This window comes from Alligator sinensis, unplaced genomic scaffold, assembly GCF_000455745.1.
Source record: "Alligator sinensis unplaced genomic scaffold, ASM45574v1 scaffold706_1, whole genome shotgun sequence".
NCBI lineage: Eukaryota > Metazoa > Chordata > Crocodylia > Alligatoridae > Alligator > Alligator sinensis.
Genome location: NW_005842683.1, coordinates 589,580 through 597,238, shown reverse-complemented (window position 1 = coordinate 597,238; position 7,659 = coordinate 589,580). Strand labels below are relative to the sequence as shown.

The 7,659-nt window shown below is 43.4% G+C and overlaps 1 pseudogene; it reads right to left on the bottom strand.

Annotated features, from left to right (window-relative positions):
* Positions 1-303: 303 nt before the first annotated feature.
* Positions 304-1,245, bottom strand: LOC102377285 (annotated as a pseudogene).
* Positions 1,246-7,659: the final 6,414 nt, after the last annotated feature.

Sequence of the window (7,659 nt, the reverse complement as noted above, 5' to 3'; positions counted from 1 at the left end):
GATTCGGGACAGTGATCCAAATCTCCAAACTGAATCATTGTCCTCTGAATCAGCTGAATACGAATCTGAATCGAATACTTCCCTAGTCCCACAGGCCTAGCCTCTACTTTTCATACAGATTTAAATATTGCAACTATCCCTATTACTATAGATACACATTAGCAATATTCATAGGAATTTTTTATGAAGTTTTCACTGCAAGACTAATAGCTAATAACATGCAAATCTCTTCTCTCTAAAATGCTGGTGAAATCTAGTTTACCAATCCATTTCTAAAAGTGTTATTTTTACAATGTACAAATTTCATTTTTCTTTTAAGTCCACTTTTCGGATCCACATTTTTCTCATGGCAGTTTTTACTTCTTCATTTCTTAGGGTATAAATCAATGGGTTCAGCATAGGCGTGAAGACAGTGAAGAACACAGAGACTGTCTTATCTTCTGAATAGGTTGTTGCTGGTCATAAGTACGTGAAGATACATGGCCCAAAAAATATAACAACTACAGTGATGTGGGAGGCACATGTAGAGAGAGCTTTGAGGCGCCCTTCAGAAGTGTGTCTTCTCAAGGAGACTAAGATGACAATATATGATATAACTAACACAACAAAACAGGTCAAAGAAATCATCCCGCTATTAGCAACAACAATGATGCCAACAATGTAGGTGTCAGTACAAGCCAGTTTCAGCAAAGGGTGCACATCACAGAAATAGTGATCAATCTCATTAGGCCCACAGAATGGGAGCTGAGTGGTCAGGAGAGTCTGTATAATGGAATGCAGAAAGCCCCCTGTCCAGCAACCCAACACCATCCAACCACACACACGCCCAGTCATGATGGTCATGTAATTAAGTGGCTTGCAGATAGCAATGTACCGATCGTAAGCCATCACTGTGAGGAGGAATACCTCAGTACCACCAAGGAAATGACCGAAGAAAAGCTGTGTCATACAAGCAGTGAATGTGATGGTTTTCCTCTTAACAAGGAAGTCTGCAATCATTTTGGGAGCTATAGATGTCGAGTAGCAGATTTCCACAAAGGAAAGGTAGCTCAGAAAGAAATACATGGGGGAAACCAGGCTTTGGCTGCTCTTAATAGTGATAACGATGAGCAGATTTCCAACTACAATAGTTGCATAGAACAATGAAAATAACACAAAGCATATATGTTGTATCTTCTTATCCTGAGTAAGTCCCAGTAAAACAAATTCAGAGACATTATATGCAGGTTCCATGTGATCAGTGCAGATAATCAGTATTAAGCAAGATGCTAATTCACCTGTCAAGACACAAAATAAAGAAATGAACAGTTAGCAGCTATTCAACAATGATGAGGGAAGTACTTGGTGTATCTACACGAGACACTATATCACTGTAGTGACAAGCTACGGCAGTGTAGCCTGTTGCTACTGAGACATAGTATTTGTAAGCACAAACCATGATGAGGATGTTACTGTGCAGTAGCAAGGAACTTTATCTGTATAGTTTATTGCTACAGTGACATAGCATCTAAAAATAATTGTGCACCTGCAGGTCTGTGCGGTACCGGTGGGTACTGAGCAGTCATTTAGTATTTGCTAAAAACAAGTACTAAATGACTGTGCAGTACCAAATGCAGAATCAGAGGCATGTGTAGATGCACCCACTGATATCATTACTACAGAAGGAGGATGTTGGTATTAAATAGCTCACTTCAGACCTGTACTTGGAATGTCACGGTACCATCAAAGGGTATATGTGGCTTTTGAAGAGGGATAATATTTCTATCTACTGTCACCACAATAGACTGGTGGTGTTTCTGCTGCTTAGACCATGACTGTTTATTTGTCAGAGTTATCCCTGCTTATTTTGTAGCTAACCCTCCCTGAAGATCATTCCACCAGTGGACAGGTAGCAGTACAGCTCTGCTGCCAGTACCAGTGGCTATTACAGAGGGATCTCCTTGATATGCACCATAGGAAAGATCATCATGAGAACCCTCCTGAATTGTATCCTTCCACTAGCTGAAGAGCTCCTCCTGGAATCTTAATGTGGTTTTAGGGCATCAAGAGGCACTATTGCCATGATATTTAAAACTATGCTGGATAAAATGAAAGAACAATATAAACCTCTCTACATGGCCTTCTTTTACCTCACAAAAGTCTTTGACTTTGTCAGCCAAGAAGTGTTGTGCAGGATCCTTCTGAAGTGTGGTTACTCACAGAATTCATCACTATTCTTTGCCTGCTCCATGACAGTATGCAAATAGTGGTTCTCAGTAATGGATCTATAACATATCCTTTGAGATCAAAATGAGAGTTAGTCAAGGCTGCATCATCACATTAACACTCTTCTCGATATTCCTTACTGCAATACTACAGGTGACCACCAAAAAGTTTCCAGCCTGACTACAGCTAAACTACTGAATGGATTGTAAAGTGTTTAATCTCAGCCAACTCCAATCCCAAAACAAGACATTAGTCATTGATCTCCAGTATGCTAATGATACTATAGTATTTATTCACTCAGAAACAGACCTTCAGACAATCATCAACATTTTTACTGAGGCATACAAGAAAATGGAACTGAGGAGTTACAGTCAGAAGAATAACATCCTGCATCAACAAACTGTTAATGAGCATTTCCCAGCTCCAGTAATTCAGATTCATGGTGACTCTGGAGAACATTATTTCCCATACCTCAGAAGCCATCTCTTTCAGAAGGCTGACATCAAGGAAGATATCCAACATTGCCTAAATGTGCAAGTACAACCTTCAGATATACAGCTTTCAGATGCCTGAGTAAATGGGTATTTGAGGATTGTGACATCAGATCTGAAACCAAGCTCATGGTTCATCACACAGTTGTGATCCCCACTTTATTGTACACAGCTAAGATGGGCTCAATATACAGAAGACACCTCAACTCATTGAAGAAGTACCTTCAACACTGTCTGCAGAAGATCCTTTGAATCCAATGTGAAGCTGAATACACCAACATTAGCATCCTCTCACAAGCAAACACCACGAGCATCGAGGCAATGATCTTTAGGCCTGTGCAAAGCGGCTAGTATTCACTTCAGATTTGGCCGATTTGGGGGACAGTGATGATTTGATTCAATTATTTGAATCACCGTCCCAAATCAATTTGACCTAATCTGATTTGGAGATTCAGCTGCATCAAATCAGCTGAATCTCTGAATCAAGCAGGCCCCACTCCCTCACCTGCCTTCCCAGCCCCGTCAATGGCTGCCCTGCCAGGCCCCAGCATCCCAGCTCTTAAAAAAAATTTTTAAAAGCCCCACATTCACTGGCTCCTGCCAAGCGGGGGCCATCCCCACTGCCTCCCACTGCCCTACGCTGTATGGGGGGCTCTGCCATAAGCCCCCATCTCCTGCCTGTTCTCCCAGAGTTCCAGATCTTTAAGGGGAAAAAGAAGCCCCACACTCACTGGCTGCTGCCAGGCAGGGGGTGATCTCCACTGCCCTCCACTGCCCCTTGCTTAATGAGGGGGCTCCCTGATGGCTGTTGCAGCAGCTGGTGACTGTGGGGCTACTTTTTTTTAAAGAACCAGGAGCTGGGGCCAGGCGGGGCAGCTATTGATGGGGCTGGGAGAGCGAGTGGGGGATGAGGGCTCATGGCAGAGCACCCTATGCAGCATGGGGAAGTGGGGGGGAGCACGGATTGCTGCCCCCCCCACAGCCTCTATACCATAGAGATAAGGTTCAACCCCCCTCCAAATTACTGTAGCCTAAACCCAATGGCCAGATAGAGACATTACACCTTTACTGATATAAGTGATTGGAAATTGGTCTATACTGGTGACAGAAAAGACATTCAGCACACAAAACCAGTTTATACTCATAACAAACGAGGGATGTAAATATAATAATAAAATATATATCCATTTAACCTTCTGTAATTATATCAGTTAAGGGCATTTATATCTATATATCTATATCTATATATAGATATAGATATTTGTGCTCCAATGCACTGAAGATCCAGCACGTTGGAGCAGACTTAATTAATTGAGTCTGCTCCACAAATGAGCTGATGAGCACTGTGCTGCATCACATACAGTTTTTTTAAGTAGTGAAATGCGTGTCAGTTTGCAGAAAATGGTGGCAGTGTGCTTTTGAACTAAAACATCTTTGATGTGCTTTAGTTCAAAAGCATGCCACCACCTTTTTCTCAGTGCTTATGCACATTTCACTGCTTATACAACTGCATACGTTTCAGTGCCAGGTGCTTTTAAAAGCTCCTGCTGCTGTGGCATAAGCATGTGTACAAATGCCCCAGATGGTAAATTGATAGCATATTCCTAATTTAAGCCCCTTAGGCAGGAATAGCCCCAACCCAAGTCCCTTACATCTTCACTGTGCACCTGGCACTGCACTTGTGCTGCTGTAGCCTGCACTTGGAAGTCTCCTCTGTGCTTCCAGGCCAGGTCCTCCCCACCTTTCCCCATGGGACATAGGGGTCCAGTCCCAGTTGGCCACACTTCACTGGCCGTGCTGCATCCTTCCCCCTTGCACCCATGGCACTGGAGCCACATAGGGCCTGACCCAGCCATGAGGTATGGCTGAATGTGCAGCTGGCTTGGCCAAAGGAGGCACTGTGGCAGGTGAAGCAGCTGCCACCCAGCCTAAAGGGTTGCTGCTGGCCCCACCTGTGGTAAGCATGACCCCTAGGTGTTCCTGTGCGGGTGGCAGTCCAGGAGCTCCAGTTTGGGAGGCCACTGTTGTAGCCCTAACACTCTCTCCTGCATATCTTCTGTACCACTGTGCTGCACTGTCACCCCTCAGGAATGCTCTGGGGCCATGCTCTCCCTGCAAGCAGCCAATGGTAACCCGTAAGGACACTGCAACTTGGTCTAGCCACCGTGGAATCTCTTCGGGCTAAGCCAGCTACTCACTCAGCCCACCTCAGGGCTGGGCCAGGCTCCACTCAGCCGCAGAACCATGGACAGGAGAAAAAAGGAAACAATGGACCTGGTAGAGGCTGCCCCACTGGGACCGGATCTACCTTTCCCCCATTGTGAGCTGAGGAGGGCCCAGCCTGGCACCGTGGAGGAGCCTTCCAGATCATGGCTGTGCAAGCAGAAACATGGCAGGAGACACAAGGGGCCCCTCCCCTGTGACCCTGCCTGGGCCCTGCCACTGTGGGAGGGGCAGGAAGACCTACTGTGGGGTGAAGAGTATCTGTCCTGTAGTGGGAAGGCCCCACCCACCCGCTATGGAGAAACATACCTCCCTCCTTTTTTCCCTCCACATGCCAGGTCTGCAGCCCCAGCTGTCTGCAGCCAAAACCCTGCCCATGGGGGTGAAGGGAAGCTAAGGCTCTGAAGCATGACAGTGACCCAAATGGTTTGGCTGTGGCCACAGTCCCCCTCCCTTGGCTTCCCACCAGCAGCCTGAGGCCTGCACAGTGCCAGGCACAGGCTGAAGACATAAAGGTCAGGGTCTGGGGCCAGGGCTAGTGCTGTTCATGCCAGAGGTCAATAAATGGGAAACAGTCACTGTTAAATGGTATAAATATAATTGTTGTTTAACAGTTTAACCATTTAACCATTTGCATCCTTAACAGAACAGAAGTTTGGCATACATAGACTGGTGTAGAAATGGTGGAACCTGGCCTAAGATGTGCTCCCTACCCCCACCAAAAGATGATTATATGTTCTTTTTCACTACCCATTTTAATACGCCTCATACAGAAAACAGCCTCACTTGCTTGCTTTCGCCTCATGCATTTTGAAGGTCTTTACCTAGCCTATGTCTCCTGCTCCCTGGGTAAATACTTTAAACACAATATAACAGGGATTAAACATGGGACACCCTGCCTCCTCCTCTATTTTAATTTTGGCAGGTATGGAAAGAAGGCAAGATAGAAGCCAAAAAATGTAGGTAAGGACAAACAATTGCAGTAACATTGCTACATGTGCACCCTTTTTGGTGCAGAAAATGAAACAGGATTCTGTCTATAATTTACAACACTGGGGTAGTTTTAAATCTAGATAATGATATTTTTCACCCTTTCAATGAGAAACAAACACCAATTTCATCCTCAGAAGCATTGAACTGTACATTAAAAATAAGAATGAAATATCTTTTTGAAGAGCCAAAGCCTGAACACTGGTCCCTTATTACTGTCATCTGAAAAGAAGAAAACTCTGTTATTTCCATTACCTTTATTATGACTTTTACTAACTTTCCTCATAGCAAATCCACTTGTCAGTCAACGGGGAAAAACAAACAAACCAGTAATAAAAAAATGTTACTTAACACCACAATCTGGGGAAGCCAAGCATATTTTGAGACAAAATTATTTAGAGATCAGGATCTGTTGAGATATTGGGATATGCCATTTAATTTTTTCTGAACCAAAAGATTATTCGTTTGGATGGTGTACTCTTTTGGATATGTGCTATGCTGAAAACGAAATTTGTCCATAGTTGGGGGGCCCCTAGCCCAGCCCCTGACTGCTGACCTTGGAGTGGTAGGAGAGGTGGCTAGCTGCTCAGCTTCACTCTAGCCACAGCTTCCATCAGTGTCTGGGTGTGAGGACAACTGTTTCAGTCTAACAAAAGCCCTCTGCATAGGGTCACTATATATGCTCAGAGATCTATAGGTATATCATCTAAAGTGGTCCACATTGCAAAGATAAACTCTGAATGAGCTCTGCATTCCTCCAGGATGGTTTTTGTTTTCGCTTTTCTAGGAAGGGAAAGCAGCTATTAACTACCATTGGTCTGGGAAGTTACACTGGATATATGACTTTTCAGACTAACCAGAAAAGTGCAAGGTATCTGACAATTTATTTACCCTACAAGTATTTTCAATTGAATTGAATTCAACTAAATACATGTCCTGTGTGTTAATAAATATTTTTGTTTATTTGTTTGTTTTTTAATGAATGGACATGGGTTGATATTTTTAACTATGAAAAGAAAGACCCGGGCAGAGATTGAGCAAGAAGGAGAGGTGTAAGTGGATGCAGAGAAGGAAGGTAGACAGACAGATATGCTTTTACAGCTTATGTGCCCACTCAGATTCATTTATATTGTCAATCAGAAAGCTGAAAATAAACAACACAGTGGTTGTGAAAGGATGGGGGAAAGGGGTGGAAACTATTTCAGAGTCATTCTTTAATTCAGTTATTTTCAATGTAATTAATTGACTAAGAGAATCAGAGTTCACCAAGGTGTTAAAAATATTTGTCATTTGTTGAAGTAGGTATATGTGAATGTGGCTGGTTGAGGAGGGATGGAGAACAAAATATTCAGACATGCTAGGTTAAAATACAATTGAAAATCTGTTATTAAAGTTACCTGCAAGATGATAAGATTTATACCCTCAGAGCTTCAACGTGCCTTGGTAGTGAAGACATTCCAGTCTGATCAGCAGTAAACACTAACAGAGTGAGAAGGGTTGTTCCTTGCAGGATCTAATTCTTACTCCACTGCTGACCTACATTTGTTGAATTTATTTCACCAGCTATCTTTATAAGCCTTGTGATCACATTTCTTTTGCTCTCTTTCAAAATATGAGAGCATTAAACTATTAAAGTAGAGATGTAGGGTAGTATAATCAGTAATGAGGAATCCTTTCATATCTGCACCTCTCCCAACTTAGATAGTCTCAGTGGCTATAGCAGGACCTGTTTCTGTCCTTCTTTCGGGGG